The sequence below is a fragment of the Panthera leo genome, chromosome B4 (assembly GCF_018350215.1).
Source record: "Panthera leo isolate Ple1 chromosome B4, P.leo_Ple1_pat1.1, whole genome shotgun sequence".
Classification (NCBI taxonomy): Eukaryota; Metazoa; Chordata; class Mammalia; order Carnivora; family Felidae; genus Panthera; species Panthera leo.
In genome coordinates this window covers 11,182,745-11,201,964 of record NC_056685.1, presented here as the reverse complement: position 1 = coordinate 11,201,964, position 19,220 = coordinate 11,182,745, and the positions used below count along the sequence as shown (strand labels likewise).

Sequence of the window (19,220 nt, the reverse complement as noted above, 5' to 3'; positions counted from 1 at the left end):
ACTTTGTAAAAATAAAATAAAATAAAATAAAATACTTCATATTCTGAATGAAAAACCTGCCAACCTACCCATTACCCTGAAATCTGTACTTAAATTTCTAAAGCCATAATATCCATGTGCAAATGACAGATCTTTCCTGACTGATGATGGGGTTACATCCCAAAAAACCCATTCCCAGATGGAAATGTGGTTAAGTTGAAAATGCATTTAATACACTTAACCTACTGATCATCATGGCTTAGCCTGGGCCAGCCTTCAACATGCCCACAACACTCACACCAGCCTCCAGGTGGGCAAAATCCTCTCACACAAAGCCTATCTGATAATAAGGTGTTGACTATTGTCAAGGTCAACACAATGTGTAATGCATCGAGGACTGTCCTGACAGCGAAGAACAACGTGGGTGATGGGGTGCAGAATGGATGTCGCCAGCTGCCTGTGAGCTGCGGCTCACCGTCCCGCATCCGAGAGGGGACCCACCGCATGTCACTAGCCCAGGGCAAGATCCAAGTTCAAAATTCCAACTACGGTTTCTACTGAATGCATACCACATTTGCACTATTGTCAAGTTGAAAAATTGTGGGTCAGGGACAGTCTGTACCTTCAGGTGATTCTCATTATCCACAGGAATCGTGTCCTATAAAATCATAGCGCACACTGGGTTTGCAAATACTGAACTATTGCTCCCAGGGGAAATAACAGCATTGGGCTCCTTTGGGCCTCTGGCCACGTCACTTTTGTCAACCAATCCATACATAACCTTGTTTTATGTGTGTTTCTGTTTAAAGATGCCCTATTTAATATATATTTCTGGTTCATTAACACGAAACACGATCAACAGCACCATAACTCATGTCTGAACAAGCTTGTCTAGCACATGCCTTTGCTCCTGAAGGCACATCCCAGGCTCCTGTCGTTCAGGAAGACAGCAGGACACCTTAGCAGTGTGCTTGGGGGCCGTTCCCAACAGTAAAATCACTAACAAAAAGCACAAAAATGTGAAAAATACGGCACTAAAGAGACCATGAAAAGGACACTTGTTTACAGTGGGATTAGCTGAAACGAGAAGGCAGCACGTGGCCTTGTTCAACCTCAGCAGGGAACATGTGCATTCAGCGACACAAATTTTTCACCGCTCTGCTCATGGCCCCGAATGACCGCAAAGAGCATCTCAACTCTTGTTTTGGGGGGGTAACAAATACATTTTACTAAGTAGGTGAATTTGAAAATACAGAAGCTGGGGAGCGCCTGGGTGGCTCAGTCGGTTAAGTGTCCGACTTCAGATCAGGTTAGGATCTCATGGTTTGTGGGTTCAAGCCCCATGTCGGGTTCTGTGCTGACAGCTCAGAGCCTGGAACCTGCTTCAGATTCTGTGTCTCCCTCTCACTCTCTGCCCCTCCCGTGCTTACATTCTGTCTCTGTCTCTTAAAAAAAAAAAAAAAAAGAATAAACAGTAAAAATGTTTTTAAAAAATTTAAAAAAAAATACAATACAGAAATCTGGGAATCACAAGAACTGGTTGGAGTTTATGTACTTTGAAAACATGACCCAGACTAGGTTGGGTGTTGTGGGAGGACCCCACAGAACTAAGCCATGGTGTGCTCTTCTTCTTATGGAGAGAGAGGCTAGAGATGACCTTCATCTCTTATCCTCCAGAATGTACTGGAAGACAACTCCCTCTCTTTCATGCCAGTGAGCCTAGAAGAGACACCTGTATGGTTGGAGAGCATCCCACTTGACCCCTATGCTGATTCCAACACACCACGCAGAAAAGCATGCTCCCTGCCTTCCAAAAAGGAAGGAAATAATACTAGCCACTTGCCATCCTGTGGATGCAAGCGGGATGCCAATGTGACATATAACTCGGAAACAGTTCCCAAAAGTGCAGAACTCTTCTAACAAGTCCTGGTCCCATATACTTATTTGGCTTTATATCGTTTCTTTGTGTTTACATCTGTTAAACCACAAAAACAGGAATGAACTAATGTTGAACTTCTTACTCAGCAATAAGCAATATTCATCCATGGATACAGAAAACAATGACAAAAACATGAAGGGCTGTATGCAATTCGTTAGAAGGCGTGTTTCCAAGCAAATTTTGTATTCTCCCATTAATGTATTTACCTAAATTTGTAGCAGATTTATGCTTTGTTCAAACGTGTAATAGTAATCACCCACAGTAAGTAAATGCAAGAACTTTTTCATGGTTAGACCCTTACAGCCTAGGAAATTTAATTTAAATGTATATACGTATTTTTGCAAGGACAAAGATAACACCCAAGGATAACGTTCCATGAGGACAGAATATAAATTCAGAAAAAAGAAAAGAGAATGAAGTAGAAATTCCAATGGTTAAAGAAGAGTCAATTCAAGTACTTTTCAAATGGGTGATGATGGGTATCCAGTGTCTGTGGGATTTAGATTCCACTGGTTATATTTAAAAGAATGATGTAAAGTTTTATTTAAAGATGTCGATATTTACAATAAGCTAGAAATAACATCCTTTGCAGCTCTTAAATTACGATGAAAAATGTTAGCTATCAACGCAGAGTGTGTGAGGGGATAGATGTCCTTACAAAACTATTTTAAGGATGAGGTGAGCCAAAGGCAGAAGACAGGCCAGGCCCCTCCAAGGCAAGCTGACCTTTGAGTCCCAGCCCAATGTGGTGGGGCTTAACATTTTACAAGAGAAGCTGGAAATCTGGATTTTTCTATGTACAGTTTACCTTTTTTAAAACATGTTGGTTCAGAAATTTTTTAAACAGCGTGCAGGTCAAACAAAACACAGCTACAGGCCACATTTTTTTCTACCTTGACTCTGAGCGCTAGCATCTTCTGTCAACTTTTCCACACGGTGATAGGAGAGCCACTCATTCAAAAACACACTCACTGAACACCTCCTGGTGTTCCAGACACTATCCTGGGTCCTGGGGACACAGAGATGGCTGAAACACAACAGTGCCCTCAAGGAAGATGAATGATAGATAACATTTTGCAATCCCATCTGTTACATTCTGTGCTAGTTAGATCCGAGGTGCTGTGGCCATGGAACCTTGGCTTCGGTGGGTCAGGAATGCGTGTTTGGGAAAGCTTCGTGGGGGAGGACGAGGCAGGACCAGATGCATCCTGAAGAATAACCAGCATCCTGAATAACCATGCCGGTGACTGAAGCAAGGCTACCTGGGGAAGGCTCCTTGGAAGATGGCCAACAAGGCAGATAGGAGCACACATCAGAGCAGGATGTCTGACTGCAAAGAACACCCACAGGGAGACAAAAACCAGCCCCACTCCTCATTTTCAGTTCCTCTCTTAAAAACAGGCACATGATGGAAATAAACCATTGAGACAAGATCCAAAAATAATCTTAACTGGGCATAAAAGCTCATATAAAAATTCTTCTCTTAATCACTTCTGGAAGGCAGCTGAAAGGTGCGTACACCCAAACTCGGCTTGCGCAGCAATCAACTTAATCTGTTTCTTTGAAAGATTAATTAAAACTGAGATTACCGATGGCGGCAGATGAGCTAGGTCAGCCGATGGGGCACGGTTAAGAGGAGAGAGAAATTGTCTTAAGATCACACAAACACAGCTGCAGGCCAAACGCGGAGATGTGACGGAAAACCTGCTTCTTCCCGGGCCCTGTAATTCCATTCCTGGGGATGACGCTAGAGTTAAAAGCCCGAATCCCAGGAACAGCAGGCAGTGGGACTCCAATGTGCCAAGCAAGCAGCCCGGCCTGTGGGGAGCCTAAGGAGGCCTTGAACTTCTGAGTCAAGTCAGCAACAGCTGCAGAAGACCAGGCCCAGCCCAGAGGGACCAGCCAAGGGAGCAAGGAGTATGAACACAACTGCTGCTCAGAACTCCAGCAAGTTTTCAAGGGCTCATTTGACACAATGTCAAGGATCTGCTCAAGTCAGGCCTTGATGAGAAGCAGAGGTGATTAGAAACCACCAAAACCGTGAGAAGACACCATCCACATAGCCCTTCCCCCACAGGGAACCTCTCAGAAAAGGTGTTTTCTCCGATGGAGAGCTGCTCTTATTTTTCCCCCACTGGCAGCAGAGAAGGAGACAAAGCAGGAGATGCTTATAGAAATCCTGGTTTGGGGACCTAGGATTTGAAAACCCTGTCATTGGATGTGAGCTTTGACACTGAAGGCCCTCGGTTCCAGCGGGGGCCTTCTCTGTCTTTTCCTCTGCAGGGCTCTCTGTGCTATCCAGCCGCATCCTCATCACCACGGCAACACCCGCGCTCGCTGCCACCATGACTGAGCAGATGACACTTTGTGGCACCCTCAAGGGCCACCATGACTGGGTGACTCAGATGGCCACCACTCCCCAGTTCCTGGACATGATACTGTCCACCTCTTGAGAAAAGACCATCATCAAGTGGGCAGGGATAAGTCCAACGATGGCACCCCACAGCATGCTCTTCGGGGTCACTCCTGCTCTGTCAGTGATGTGGTCATCTCCTCAGGTGGCCAGTTTGCCCTCTCAGGCTCCTGGGACGGAGTGCTCTGTCTTTGGGATCTCACAATGGGTACCACCACACGCAGATCCACAGGACATACCAAGGATGTGCTGAGCATGGCTTTCTCCTCCCACAACCACCAAATTGTCTCTGGCTCCTGAGGATAAAACCATCAAGCTGCGGAAGACCCTGAGTGTATGCAACTACACTGTCCAGGATGAGAGCCATTGTGTCTTCTTGTCACCCAATAGCAGCAATCCCATCACTGTCTCCTATGGCTGAGACAAGTTGGTCAAGGTATGGAACCTGGCAAACTACAAGCTGAAGACCAAGCCACACGGGCTACCTGAACACGGTGACTGTCTCTCCAGATGGATCCCTCTGTGCTTCCAGAGGGGACGATGGCCAGGCCATGCTGTGGACCTCAACAAAGGCAGGCACCTTCGTATACTAGATGGTGGGGTCATCATCAGTGCCCTAACTGATACTGGCTCTGTGCTGCCACGCGCCCCAGCCTCCAGATCTGGGACTTGGAAGGCAAGATCACTGTAGATGAACTGAAGCAGGAAGTTATCAGTACCAGCAGCAAGGCACAGCCACCCCAGTGTACCTCTCTGGCCTGGTCTGCTGATGGCCCGACGCTGTTTGCTGGCTACACGCACAACCCGGTGCTAGCTGATGGTAGGTGACCATCAGCACCCGCTAGAAATACACGGCAGAGTTTTAGAAAGAAAATACTGGTTTGCCGAAGGAAGGAAGGAAGGAAGGAAGGAAGGAAGGAAGGAAGGAAGGAAGGAAGGAAAAGGAAAATCCTCCATAGCCCTCACCAGAAAAATAATAACTTGGGCAATAGTTCCCAAAGTTCTTAAACCCACAGGAGGAACAGAGGAAGACGATGAAGACAGAGTCAGAATGAGGGGACAGCAGCAGTGGAGGAGGAGCGCCTGGAGAGGCAGAACCCCTGGGGCTGTGGTGCTGGCCTCCTGCATCCTCTGGGGCTGTAGATCAAAGTCCACTGGGGCCTCCATCTAAGGAGCCTGGAAGGCGGGCTCTTTAGTGAGCCCTCCCCAAATGCAACAGAACATTCCCGACTGCACCTGACACGGAGCCCTGGACTCCAGCCCAGTCCTGATGGCCCCTGCCAGCCACTGGCCCTCCCCGCATCTTTCTCCCCACGTGTGCGCAGAGGAGGCGGGGCCAGAATTTCATGAGCAGATAGTCTCTTCCATCATCCTCTCTCGAACAAGTTCTCCTTCTCCTGGGTCAGCAATTCCCATCCAATTTTGTGTAAAAGCCCTCATGACAAATCTCATTCTAGATGCTTCTAATGTGTGGATTACGTATCCAATGGAAACGTAACCATTTTAGGAAGGGAAGAGAGTCAGGATTCAGGGAGAGACACTAAAATCTGAATTCTCAAATGTACCAGTAACACCAAAGTAGTGGTTAAGAGAACAGATCCTAGAGCCAGCCTTGATGGTCTCATGTGTAAAATGGGAATAATCATCATAGCCTGCCTTATGGGGTAGTCATGAAGAGTAAACATGTAAGCTATAAAGAACACAAATGTGACACAAAGCATTGTGTTTAAATAAAACTCTATAACCATTGTATGTACCATCAAGAAGTAACCCCCAGTTACACCCAAGTCAGACTGGAGGGGCACTGTGCTATAGCCAATGGGAAGCTTGCCCGAGGCAATGCCAACACGAGCCTCGCTTCTCCCACCTCCCAGGTGAGACCGCCACTAGGCACCAAGGAGGCTCCCCCACCCCACCCCCTGCTCTGCTCCCACCACCACACGAGCTCAGCCCTCCCGTGGGGACCATCACACCAACCTCCCAGCTCTCCTCCCAAGAGCTCTTTTCCCCAATCCCCCCACCCAAGACACTGAGGTTGGCTTCTAATATTCTAACTTTAGATTATACTCCAGTAGCTTATATCATCAGCTAAAATTAAAAACACTTTTTCCTGGCCTTCAAAACTCATCATGATCTGGGGCACCTGGGTGGTTCAGTTGGTCAAGCCACTGACTCTTGATTTCAGCTCAGGTCATGATCTCACAATTAATGGGAATGAGCTCCTCATCAGCTCCATACTGACAGTGCAGAGCCTGCTTGGGATTCTCTCTCTCTGCCCCTCCCCTACTTGTGCTTGTTCTCTCTCTCAAAATAAAATAAATAAACCTTTTAAAAAAAAAAACTAATCATGATCTGACCCCTTACCTACCTTTAAGGTTTGTTTGTTTTTTTTTTTAATTTTTTAGTGTTTATTTATTCTTGAGAGAGGGAGAGCGAGTGAGCAGGGAAGGGGCAGAAAGAGAGAAAGAGGATCCAAAGTGGGCTCTGTGCTGACAGCAGAGAGCCCCATGCAGGGCTCGAACCCACAGTGAGGTCATGACCTGAGGTAAAGTCGGATGCCCAACCAACTGAGCCACCCAGGCACCCCTCCTTTACCCACCTCTGTAACCTTATTTCCTACTGGCTCCTTCTTGTATCCTTCATGACCAGCAAACTGAACCCCACCCTTGACATCCACCCTGCCATCTCCCTCCACAATGCCTTCGGCCTGGCATGTTCATCTGGCCTGTGGTTACCACTTCCCAAGTTGGACATCCCCCCATGCTTCAAGGTTGGGCTCATGTTCTAACATTTCCACCATGTCTCCCCAGCCAGGCAGAATTACTATCTCTACTTCTGAACTCAAAGAACATTCATCTCTGCCCAGGGAAGGCAGAGGACTGTCTGGTCAGGAAAGGGAGTCTCAGCTCTGCCATGCACTGGCTGAATGTCTCTGGGTCAGAAAATTAAGATCTCTGAACCTATCTCACTGTGGTTATACAGATAAATGGGGATAATATATGCAAAAGGCTTGGATCAAGTTCTCTTTATCTGCCCTCTCTCATGGAATTTATTACTTCTCTAAATTTTATTAGAGTTATTAGGCTGGTAAGTTTTCTTCTTCATGACACTGTAAATTCCTTAAGTGCATATTTTTGTGTTTCTCAAAGAACCTAGCACAAGGCCTTACACTTAGTAAGAGCTAAATTGACAATTTATCAAATGAAGAAAGAGAAGGACAGGATATTTTATACTTACTGTTTATATTATTTTTAATCATTCCTCATTTTCACTTATATTGTTAATGACAGTAACTATCCCATAAATTTCATACAGGTATCCAGATGGTTCTGAGGGGAAAACTGGATTCTGAGTCCTCAATGATTCAATTCCACTCACTCAAGTTTATCTATTTTCTACTGGTCCCTTCATGTACCTTACTACCAGGAAACACTGTACTCAACACTATGTGACCTATAGAAAGATAAGTCCTCTTCCCAAATTTCCCCACTGGCATTGTAAGGACATTTTAACAGGCCTTATAAATTTAACCAACTGGGTTGTTTTGTTTTTCTTCAAAAAAAAAAAATTTTGAAAATCAACATCCTGAAAAGGAATATTTTATTCATGCCAGTTTAAGTAGTGACAGGAAAATATTCAGTACTCAAAATGGAATGAAAAAGAAAAAAAAAAAAAAAAACGGTCAGCATGAATTTCCAAAAGCATCTGGAAAATTGGCAAAAGATTTAAGAATGTAAAAAGCAACCGGCGATCCCAGCTGGGGTGAAGTTGCCTTCATATTATATGGAATACCAACCATAAGACAGCTTTGGGAATTTCCAAAGACAGTACTCTGGAAAGCTCCTTTACACAGTGATTCCCACTTAATCCAAAGAAAGCACACTGCAACTTGTCCCCGGCACCCCAACAGGATTTAAAGTATTCAACTTTGTATGGAGAACAACATGAATCCAGGTAGAAATCTGACTTAAAACGGAAGGTAAATATTCCCCCTTATATTCCTACATATACCACGACCAGAGAAAAGGGTCTCCTCTCTCTTAGCAGAAGAGAGTGGGAGCTCGACACATCAGCTCTAGAGCTGGCCAAAACTGAACTTGAACCCCACACACCCCCATTCAGTGGCACACTTTGAGTACATTAGTGACCCCAAACTGAATGCCATCAATGTGACTCACAAAGTCAAGATAAAGTACAGACAGTATTCCGTATTTCACGCACAATGGACCTGACATAGTGGGCCAGAAGGATCGGAATGGAGAAGGATCTGAATGTGGTGGGCCAGAAGGATACCCCTGTGGGGATAAATGGACCTGTATCTTAGACCAAGATCAGCAACTCATTAATTGTGTGGCCTTGGGCAAGTCCCTCCAACCCTCTGGGCTTCTAGGTCCTAATGTGTCATTTTCACATCAGACTCAATGCTCCAGCTCTGGTAACACCAGCATAAAAGAACTGAGAGAAGGAAAACAGTTTCAGAAACGCCCCCAGAGGCCATTCTGTGACCTGGCTTTGCTCTCTTATATGGATTTTGCTCTTGCCTCTTGGGTCCCAATGTGTCCCTAACTAGTTATATGGGGCTGAGCAACATGCTTAACCCTTCTCTGCTAGGTTTTTTTGTTTGGTTGGTTGGTTTTTTTGTCTCTGTAAAACATGAGGATAATCTGTATATATCCAAGTCCTTCTAGTTCTAGCATTCCACCTATCAGAGGAATTTCTTCCACTAGGGAGTAAATAAATCAGAGACTGAACCACTTTATAGTGTGTCAGCCCCTTGGTGCAAATCGCCAGCAAAAGGACGACAAAAATTCTGCATCAGCTTTGAAAATGAACAGACCACACAGAACAAGTGCTTTACAAAAGGTCAAGTATAGGATAAACATTACAAATTCATTCCTTCAGAGCAGCCAGAGCAGTGGATTGGTCACACTCATGACTCAAAAGGAAATTCCATCCAGGACCACCAGCCACCTCCCAAAGTTAGTCACCCTGCAAAGCGGGGGCCAGGAAGGGGGGTGGAGGGGAGGGCATCCCATGGCCAGCACAAAAATGACCTATAGGGAAAGTGACCTTTTCACTGGGGCTCTGGGAGATCTACTAAAGGTACTTACACTGAATTCACCCCCACTCCCTTGGTTGAAATCCATATGGAAGTCACCAAAAAAAACCAAAAAACAAAAAACAAATCAGAAGACCATAGGTGACAATCCAAAGCCACAGATTTTGTGACCACTTTGTTCTCAGCCTCTTCCCCAAGAAGGAAGGGGCTTCAGACCGGTAACAGTTGACAAGGACACCAGGGTCAAGAGAGACCGTTTCTTTATAAATAAAATTTTCAAACTCACGGACATTAACACTCACCCGAAATAACTGGACAAGAGCCAGCCAGGAAAGGGCACGTTACTAAAACTGGCCCTCCGGCCTCCAAGAGGCTCAGCAGAATTATTCTTGCTGTGAGGAGAGGAGGAAGGAAGGGCTGGTTATATTGTGCCAACGTGCCGGGAGGCACATAACTAGGTCACGTTCCCACTCGGGCCTGCCTGCTGCAGGCGGGCATCTCGGTGGTGGCCGGTCCCACACCCCCTCTCATCCCCAGCATCTCTCAAGAGGCCTGAGGAAGGCACCTCTGGCCACACCCCCCACAGGGAGCAGGGCCGGGATGTTTCCACAGCACATGACATCCGAAGGAGCCTGTCCCAAGAGCAGTGGTCTAGCACACATCCTGGGCTTGCAACGGCATGAAATACACACCCACAACACACTACAACAGCCTCCCGTCCACCCAAACCCTTCAACTCACTCGAGACCACACACAGTCCTTATCTCAGGAGCTGGTGCAGGGAGTCACCCAGAACCTGGACAACAAGCCCCTTGTCTAACCCGACGTGCCTGCGTCTTCCAGGTCCTGTGGAGTGAAACCCTCTCCAGGGCGGTACAGGTGCATCTCCGGCAGCTCCCTGGGATGTAAATCATGTAGCTTTAAGGAAAATATCCTTCACATCTGTAATCACAAGCCTTACCTTTCTCCAAGGCTCAGAAAGCATTTTCCTCCAAACACAGAGCTTGTAGAACAACGTGATGTGATTCGGGAGCTTAGTATCACACTCACACTCATGCCATATCTCGAGACTTCCTCGGGCGGTGATGCTTTTCTTTTCAGAGCAGACAAACCTCCACGTTGGCACAGTTTATCTGAAAAACTGTTGGAGCCTCCAGCCCCAGGCGATCACAGAGCTGTTTATGAATACCTCGGGGGACTCACAACTGTGCCTTTTTTACAATTTGTTAATTTAAGAGGCACATTAGTGGAGAGGTGCTCTTAGCCAATCGGAAGCTCTCCTTGTACCTGTCTCTTAACAGCACACAACAGAGACACCAATACTGAGAGCGCCAAAGCATGTCCTGGGGACAGCAGGCACACCAGCACATTCCAGGGCTTGCTTCTTCTCTGCTTTTAACCAGTTTTACTTGACGCCATTTACTTGCACGCATAGGATTTAGAAGCTGGAGTCTGAGGGGAAAAGCTGAAGGCAAGAAAACCGTGAGTTCGAGGCTAACTCAGGTAAAATTCTACAGATACAAAGGCTTAGAAGACTCTTCCTCCCAAAGCAGAGGGAAAAAACCACCCAGTGCCCCAAAACAGTCTCCCAAAATATCCCTGAAGGAGCCACTGGATACAGACATCACCGGAGAGTGGACATCTCCTGAGAATCACCGCTCTAGGTATCGCCTGAAGCCACGCACAGAACACTAGCTGCACAAGAGATGCTAAGTGGCAGGTGCCTGTATCAGGGGAGAAACATCTGAGGTTTCTTCCCTGCCCCAAGAGGCTCCATTTCCTCGCTGTTTACTCATGAGAGCAACTTGCTACAGGAGGCAGGGGTGGGGGGAGGCCAAGGCAAGGGAAACAGAAGTATTATGGCCCAATTTTTAGAAATGAGTAAAATCTTTCAGAACATTCCAAAACATGCAGCTACTATTAATTGAGCAATTACTATGACATGGTAAGATACATACATATAACTTTTAGTAACAGCTTACAATGTCTAACATACATATTTTTAAGCTCTCAGTGAAAGTTCACTATTTTATATTACGTATACGTGTGTGTGTCAAAGCAAAGAAGAACGTCACCATTCTGAGAATAGTCACAATTGTGAAATAAAGTAGGTGAAGGTCAGGTTATCTTCTTAGTTCCTTATTATTTTATTAAAGTATTAAACCAGTCCATTGTAAACTGTACATAAAACTTCTTTTTCTGATCACTAATCAGAAATGACCAGCATTACAAAAGTCTAGGAAATACAGCAAGGCAAAAAGGAGAAAATTAAAGTTATCTGTCATTTCAACGCCCAAGAGGTGACGACTCTCACTATAATTGATGTACATACTTCCAGCCCTCTGCCTATGCATATAATTACAGATGTTCCTCCACCAAATTGGGATCATGTCATTTGATAACTTATTTTTCACAATAAATGGTTTATCATTTATCCATGCCCTAAGATAATATCCTGCATCATGAGTCATAGACTATGGAGTGTCACATTCTCCTGATGTGCTGTATTTTATAAATATTATTAACTGAGTTGTTTCCAACTGTCAATTACTATAGTAAATACTAGTAGTTGGATAGAGAGATAAACAGGTTTCATTTTCTTCACAAAAGCTTCATGGAGATATAATTCACAATTCACTGGTTTAAAGTGTACAACTCAGGGTGCCTGGATGGCTCAGTCGGTTAAGCATCTAACTCTTGATTTTGGCTCAGGTCATGATCTCACAGTTCATGAGATCGAGCCCTGCATGGAGTCTGCTTAGAATTTTCTTTCTTTCTTTCTCTCTTTCTCTCCCCAAATAAACTATAAAAAATAATAAAGTACATTTGGTGGTTTTAGTATATTCATAGAACTGTGCAACAATCGCCATAATCAATTTTAGGACATTTTCATCATCCCCACCCCCCAAAACAACCCAGTACCCTTTTAGCAGCCACTTTCCACTTCCCCTCAAGCCCTTCCCCCCTTGCCCGAGGCAGCCACTAATCTGCTTTCCGTCTCCACAGATGTGTCTGTTGTGGAAATTTCACAGGAAGGCAATAACACACTACCTGGCTTTTGGTAATTTATCCTAATGTTTTCAAGGCTCAACCATACTGCAGCACGTATCAGTACTCCATTCCTTCTTATGGCTACATATTACACCACTGTTTGGATAGCCTACGTTCTGTTTATATACTCATCAGTTGATGAACGTTTAGGTCTTTTCCTCTTTTTGGCTAATATGAATAAGGCTGCCCTGAATAGCCACGTACAAGGTGTGGACACACACTGGCAGTTCTCCTGGGTATACACCTAGGAGGAGAATTGCCCGCTCATATGGTAAGTGCGTTTTAACCTTTTAAGGAACTGCCAGCCTATTTCCCGAAGCAACTGCACCATTTTACATTGCCACCAGTAGTGTGTGAGGGCTCCAATTCTCCACACTTTCACCAGCACTGATTACCCATCTTTGCATTACAGCCGTCCCAGCAGGCACGAAGGGACAGCTCACTGTGGCTCTGATATGCATTTCCACGTTGGCCAACAACTGAGCATCTTTTCGAGTGCTTATCTGGCACGTGTTTATCTTCTTTGGAGAAATGTGTATTCGGAGTCCTTGTCTATGTTCAGTTGGATTATATTTTAATTGCTGAGTGGTGTTTTAAAACCTATTTGAGATTAGTTCCTGACCAGCTCTACAAAAAAAAAAAAAAAAAAAAATTTCCTCTTCTATGGATGGTCTTTTCATTGTCTTGATGGTATCCTTTGAAGCACGAAACTTTTTGGTTTTGACGAAGTATTAATTTACCTATTTTTGTTGTTGTTGCTTCTGCTTTTGGTGTCCTATTTAGGAAACACTTCTTACTCCAAATAATGAAGATGTACACCTATGTTTTAAGTGTTTTATAGTTTTAGTTCTGGTATAGAGGTCATGGATCCACCTTCAGTTAATTTTTGTATGTGACATATATGAGCTAACAGCCCAAATTCATTATGTTGGATATCCAGTTGTCCCAGCATCATTTATTAAAAAGACGAGGGGCGCCTGGGTGGCGCAGTCGGTTAAGCGTCCGACTTCAGCCAGGTCACGATCTCGCGGTCCGTGAGTTCGAGCCCCGCGTCAGGCTCTGGGCTGATGGCTCGGAGCCTGGAGCCTGTTTCCGATTCTGTGTCTCCCTCTTTCTCTGCCCCTCCCCCGTTCATGCTCTGTCTCTCTCTGTCCCAAAAATAAATAAAAAACGTTGAAAAAAAATTTTTTTTTAAATAAAAAGACGCTTCTTTCCCCCATTACACTGTCTTAGTATCCGTGTCAAAAGTCAGTAGACCATAAATGTAAGGGTTTCTTTCTAGACTCTCAATTGTAGTCCACTGATCTATGTCTGCTTTTATGCCAGCACCACACTGTCTGGATTACTGTAGACTTGTAATAAGTTTTGAAATCAAGAAGTGTGATTTCTCTGGGGCACCTGGGTGACTCAGTCAGGTGAGCGTCCGTCTTTGGCTCAGGTCATGATCTCACAATTCGTGGGTTCGAGTCCCGCATCGGGCTCTGTGCTGATAGCTCAGAGCCTGGAGCCTGCTTCGGATTCTGTGTCTCCCTCTCTCTCTGCCCCTCCCCCACTCATGCTCTGTCTCTCTCCCCCCAAAGAATGAATAAACATTTAAAAATATATAAAAATAAAAATAAAAAGAAGTGTGATTTCTCCATCTTTGTTCTTTTTTTAGGACTGTTTTGGGGTCCTCTGCATTTCCATATGAACTTTAAGACCAGCTTGCCAATGTTTGCAAAAAGGGCTGCTGGGATTTTGATAGCTACTATGTTGACTCTGTAGATATACTTAGGGGCTTTGCTATCTTGACCCTATTAAGTCTCCCAATCCATTAATACAGGATGCCTTTTTTTTTTTAACACTTTTTTTTAAGGTTTATTTATTTTGGGAGAGAGGGATGGGGAGGGAAGGGCAGAGAGAGGGGAAGAGAGAATCCCAACAGCTCCAAGCCTAATGTGGGGCTTGAACTCACCAATCGTGAGATCATGACCTGAGCCAAAACCAAGAGTCAGAGGCTTAACCCACCTGAGCCACCCAGGCCAGGCGCCCCAAGATATCTTTCCATCTATCTAGGACTTCATTAATTTCTTCCAGTGATATTTTGTAATTTACACTGAAGAAGTCTCGTACTTCTCTGGTAAATTTATTCCACCTTTATTATTTTTTGATGCTATTATAAGCTGAATTGTTTTGTTAATTTTGTTATCGGATGGTTCATTGCCAGAATATATGAATACGTATCCAATTGATTTTGCATAACATTTATTTAATTCTGTATCCTATAGCTTTGACGAACTCATATTAGGACTAATAGATTTTTACTGGAGATTTTAGTGGAGTTTAGGATTTTCTCTCTATAAGATCAGGTCATCTGCAAATGGAGACATATTACTTCTTATTGCTTTACAATCTGGGGGCCTTTTTTTTTTTTTTGTGCCCAACTGTCCAGGCCAGCACCTCCAGTACAATGTTCAACAGAAGTAGTGAGAGCAGACATCTTGCCCTGGTCCTGATCTGAGGAGAAAGCATGCATTCTTTCAACATTCAGTAGGATGTTAGCTCTGGAAGTAGAATTCCTAACTGTAATTTTTGTGGGAAGGTAAAAAAGGTTACTTTAGCATTCTGACCATTCACAAAAGTCCTAAGTATGCCTGTTTCCCAATGCACGGTTTCCTCAATATTTACTTCCCTAAGAGAATTTCCACACTCTTTGCACTTATAATAAGTCGTAAAGGGACAGGGATGTGTTAAAGAACACCTCAGGTGACCGCAGTTCAAGAAGACTTGAAAGGGACAGGTTTAATGAAATCCAAAGCCTGTGTCTGGTGAAATAAACACCTGCTAATGTAAAGCCCAGGCAGGGGACGTTACGTTAAAGGCAATTTGACATTTCCCTGGGTTGTCAGTCAATTCACTGCAGAAAGGAAGACTTCATTCTGAGCCCGTCCTGAAATTCTGTGTCAGTTTACTTGTTAGAATGTTCCCTGAATTCTCATTGCCCTACCACCAAAATTAGTTCTGCCACAAACACTCTTCACAGCGCCTAAAAAAAAAACACATTCGGGAAAATCTATTCTAATTGTATTTAAATCTGTAAATCCTAGAACAAAGGGGATTTGACAGTTACTTAATTTGATTAGTCACACCAAATACTTCAGATCAAAAACTACACCGTGAAACCTGGATTATCCGGTTTGACCCCTAAACAAATTATATTAGAGCAACATCTTGGATAGCTGGGATACATATTCAGAAGTATAGGGGGGGAAATCTGGACTTGAAAAGACATGGCTTCAAATTCCAGATCTTTCTATTCCTAGCTGTGCATCTTTGGGCAAGTTACTTATCCTCTCTGTGCCAACTGCTAAAAATTTTTATTTTTTTTATTTTTTTTTAGTATTTATTTTTGAGAGAGAGAGAGACAGAGAGACAAAGAGACAGAGCACGAGCAGGTGAGGGGCAGAGAGAGAAGGAGACACATAATTTGAAGCAGGCTCCAGGCTCTGAGCTGTCAGCACAGAGCCTGATGCAGGGCCTGAACCCACAAACCATGAGATCATGACCTGAGCCAAAATGGGATGCTAAACCGACTGAGCCACCCAGGTGCCCAACTGCTAAAAATTTTTAGAGGATAAGAGCTTCTACACTCCAAGGATGTTGTGAAGATTATACGACACAGTATTCATAAAGTGCCTAGAACACAGTAGGTGCTGTTACCACTAAGAACAGAAATATTTCTTAACTCAAGCGTTCAGGAAATGGGGATGTCCGATCCATTACAATTTCTGATTTTCAAACTTTGGTGGCTGAAAATCCTTCGAAACACTATTCGTATTTTTTGCATCTATATGATGATAAGACAGTTCCATCTTCCATTTCATTTCTGGGTATTTCATAGGCGAGATCCCATGTAAGGTACCGAAAGGCCTGTCAGGCTCATCCACAAGTAGTTTATAATCTGGAATAAGTGTGCCACGAACCACAAGGATTCATGTATGTTACGATGACACAGTATCGCAGGGACAGACGGTGCAGGAGTTTGGGCTGACCACACAACGAGGGACTCAGCGCATGTTCTAAAACATGCTTTTCGCTAATAAATTCCAGGTAAGAGCTAAGGCAACTGCTGTTTGCCTGTTTTCCTTTAAAGGGTAGCGGAAGAAAAAAAGCCAATGTACGGCAAGCTTTACCTCGTATCCCCAAGTCCCCGGAAAGGCCACGTCTGCGCTCTGAAAAACTCGTCAGCAATGGCACGGCCAAACTCCTCGTTCCTCCCATTTCAGCATGCTCCTGACACAGGCTAATTGGCACATCTGAAATCGTCCGATTCACATGATGATGAAAACTGCCCAACGCCGTGAAGGTGAACTCGGGCCAGTTCTGCGTGTGTGCCACACCACAGCCTTGCGATCGGACTGTGATTCTAATCAACCCTGAGAGGTCGGCTCCGTCCTCTGAAAGCTGGACAATGAGCCTCAAGACAATAGATTTTCCTCACTGTGAAAACTGGATCCACCTGAAACAAGTTCCTGTCTCAGAAAGGTTAGCACATTGGCAAGCAGGGGAAACCCAAGGGAGTGGAGGTCTAGCTGCTACATAGCAGAGGAGAGGAGCTCCTCCCAGATACCGGTGGGTGCTCCCCCCATAGCTGAGGCTGGACACCTCCCATGCCCAGGTGCTGGGCTTGGCTGAGCCACTGGCTTTCCAGAAGGCAACACAAAACTTAATTAAGCAGTATCAAGTATCTATTATATGCATAAAACATGCACACGCTCACAGGGCTGTCTGGAAAGCTCATCGAGCAATGACAGAAATCAATCCAACAAAAATTTAGCAGACGGGCTTCTACACTTGGTCTCCCGAAACAAAAGCAGCCCCCTGAGGCAGGAGAGCCAGGCTGCTGGCACCAAGGGACAAAGGCCACGTGGTAATAAGGCCCGCTCCCCTGTGTCCTGTAGCTCTGGACAGTAATGGCTCACGGTGACTGAGCGCTTACTCTGAGGGAGGGCTGTGCTAAGAACTTCACCTCTTGTCAGTTCACTCAGTTCTCACAACAGCTGAGACAGGGTCTCCAGACTACCACACTCCTAGGCCTCCCTGAGAGCCTGATAAGCAATCAAAAGTAGGACAAGAAGAAGGAAGGTCTCAGTTATGTTTATTCATTTGGAAAGAGAGCCTACATGCATTTCTGTCCCTGAAGATGTTGAGCCTTTGTGGGGTTTTTTAAAATGTTTTAAATGTTTATCTTTCAGAGAGACAGAGCACGAGCAGGGGAGGGGCGGGGAGGACACGAATCTGAAATAGGCTCCAGGCTCTGAGCTGCCAGCACAGAGCCCCACACGGGGCTCCAACTCATGAGCTGTGACATCATGACCTGAGCCGATGCTTAGATGCTTAACCGACTAAGCCACCCAGGTGCCCCAAGGTTGAGCATCTGTGATCCCAGAGCCATCATGGAAAGAGGCCTCTGCACACAAAAACTCTGTTTACACTGAATCTGCCACCTTTTGCCGTGTGGCCCTGGGGAAGGCCCCCAACCATCCAGGGCCTCTGTTTTCTCAACCCGATCAAAGAACAAGATGTTCTTCACAAGGCCCTCTCCAGAGCCAACATTCTGAACCTTGAAAATCCAAAACGTCCCTACATCTGCTCAAAGGCCACGTGAAGACTGTGTGATACAGACTCGGGCTGAGCCTGGTTACCAGAGGAACCTGACAAATGACATGTTTCATCAAAAACAAAACAAAACAAAAAAAAAAAAACAAAACACACCACAACCACGGCATGTTTTTCACTTCTTCCTACTACCCATTTAAGAAATGCTACCCAGGATTTCCCCTAGAAAGATGCAGGATTGGGGCACCTGGGTGACTCAGTCAGTCAGTTAGCACCCAACTGCGGCTCAGGTCATGATCTCACAGTTCGTGGGTTCAAGCCCCGCGTCAGGCTCTGTGCTGGCAGCTCAGAGCCCGGAGCCTGCTTCGGATTCTGTGTCTCTCTGTCCCTCCACCGCTCACGTGCTCTGTCTCTCTCTCTCTCAAAATAAATAAATAAACATTAAAAATTTAAAGAAAGAGAGATGCAGGATTTTCTCACATTTGTCCAACTCTGGTTCCAAGCACACCAGGGAGAGGGCAGCATTAATTCTGTGGCTTCATGAGGTGCTGGGCCCATTGTTGGTGTTCCGTGTATGTACAAAAGTGACCTCCTTTGCACAACTGTTTTGAAGGTACAGCTAGTTCTTTTCACTTCCCCCTCCTTTTTATTACCCTAAAGTCTAAAGAAAAGATGAAGGCCTTCAATTAAATCAAAATGGAAGAAATACATAAAATGCACCTGTGACTTCACAAGGCACTTACCTTTAATTGTTTTCACCTGAACCTCAAACCGCTCATTTTCAACCAAAAGAAATGGGCAAATGACCAGCTGGTTGATTATAGCATTACCAAATACATGAGCCTTACCTTAGCTAAGAAATGCTCTTTAAAAATGCGCTGATTTCGATGCACCATGATAAAAGTCAATCCATTTTATGAAAGCAATAATCGCATGAAAAGCCAAAGTGCCATTATGTTATCTGCTTCATAAAAGGAAGGATTCTTCAGGCTTTCTGTTGTCAAACTGAATAGTTATGACATAAAATGGGCCACAAGTGTGACTGAAGCTTCGCAGCATTACAAACGCCGATCTCACACTTGAAACCATGTATCGGCTTAACTGGCAGCTGGAACAGCGTTACAATATGTGCTCTGCTGGTCTCGGGGGTGAGGAGAAAAGGGTTTCACCTGATCTGAGAC

The 19,220-nt window shown here is 44.9% G+C and overlaps 1 protein-coding gene and 1 pseudogene across 2 annotated transcripts in view; one reads left to right on the top strand and one right to left on the bottom strand.

Annotated features, from left to right (window-relative positions):
• Positions 1-19,220, bottom strand: part of CAMK1D (calcium/calmodulin dependent protein kinase ID) — a 501,235-nt gene that overhangs the window by 390,483 nt on the left and 91,532 nt on the right. The gene's annotated exons all lie outside the window — the stretch shown is intronic.
• Positions 1,616-6,226, top strand: LOC122223865 (annotated as a pseudogene).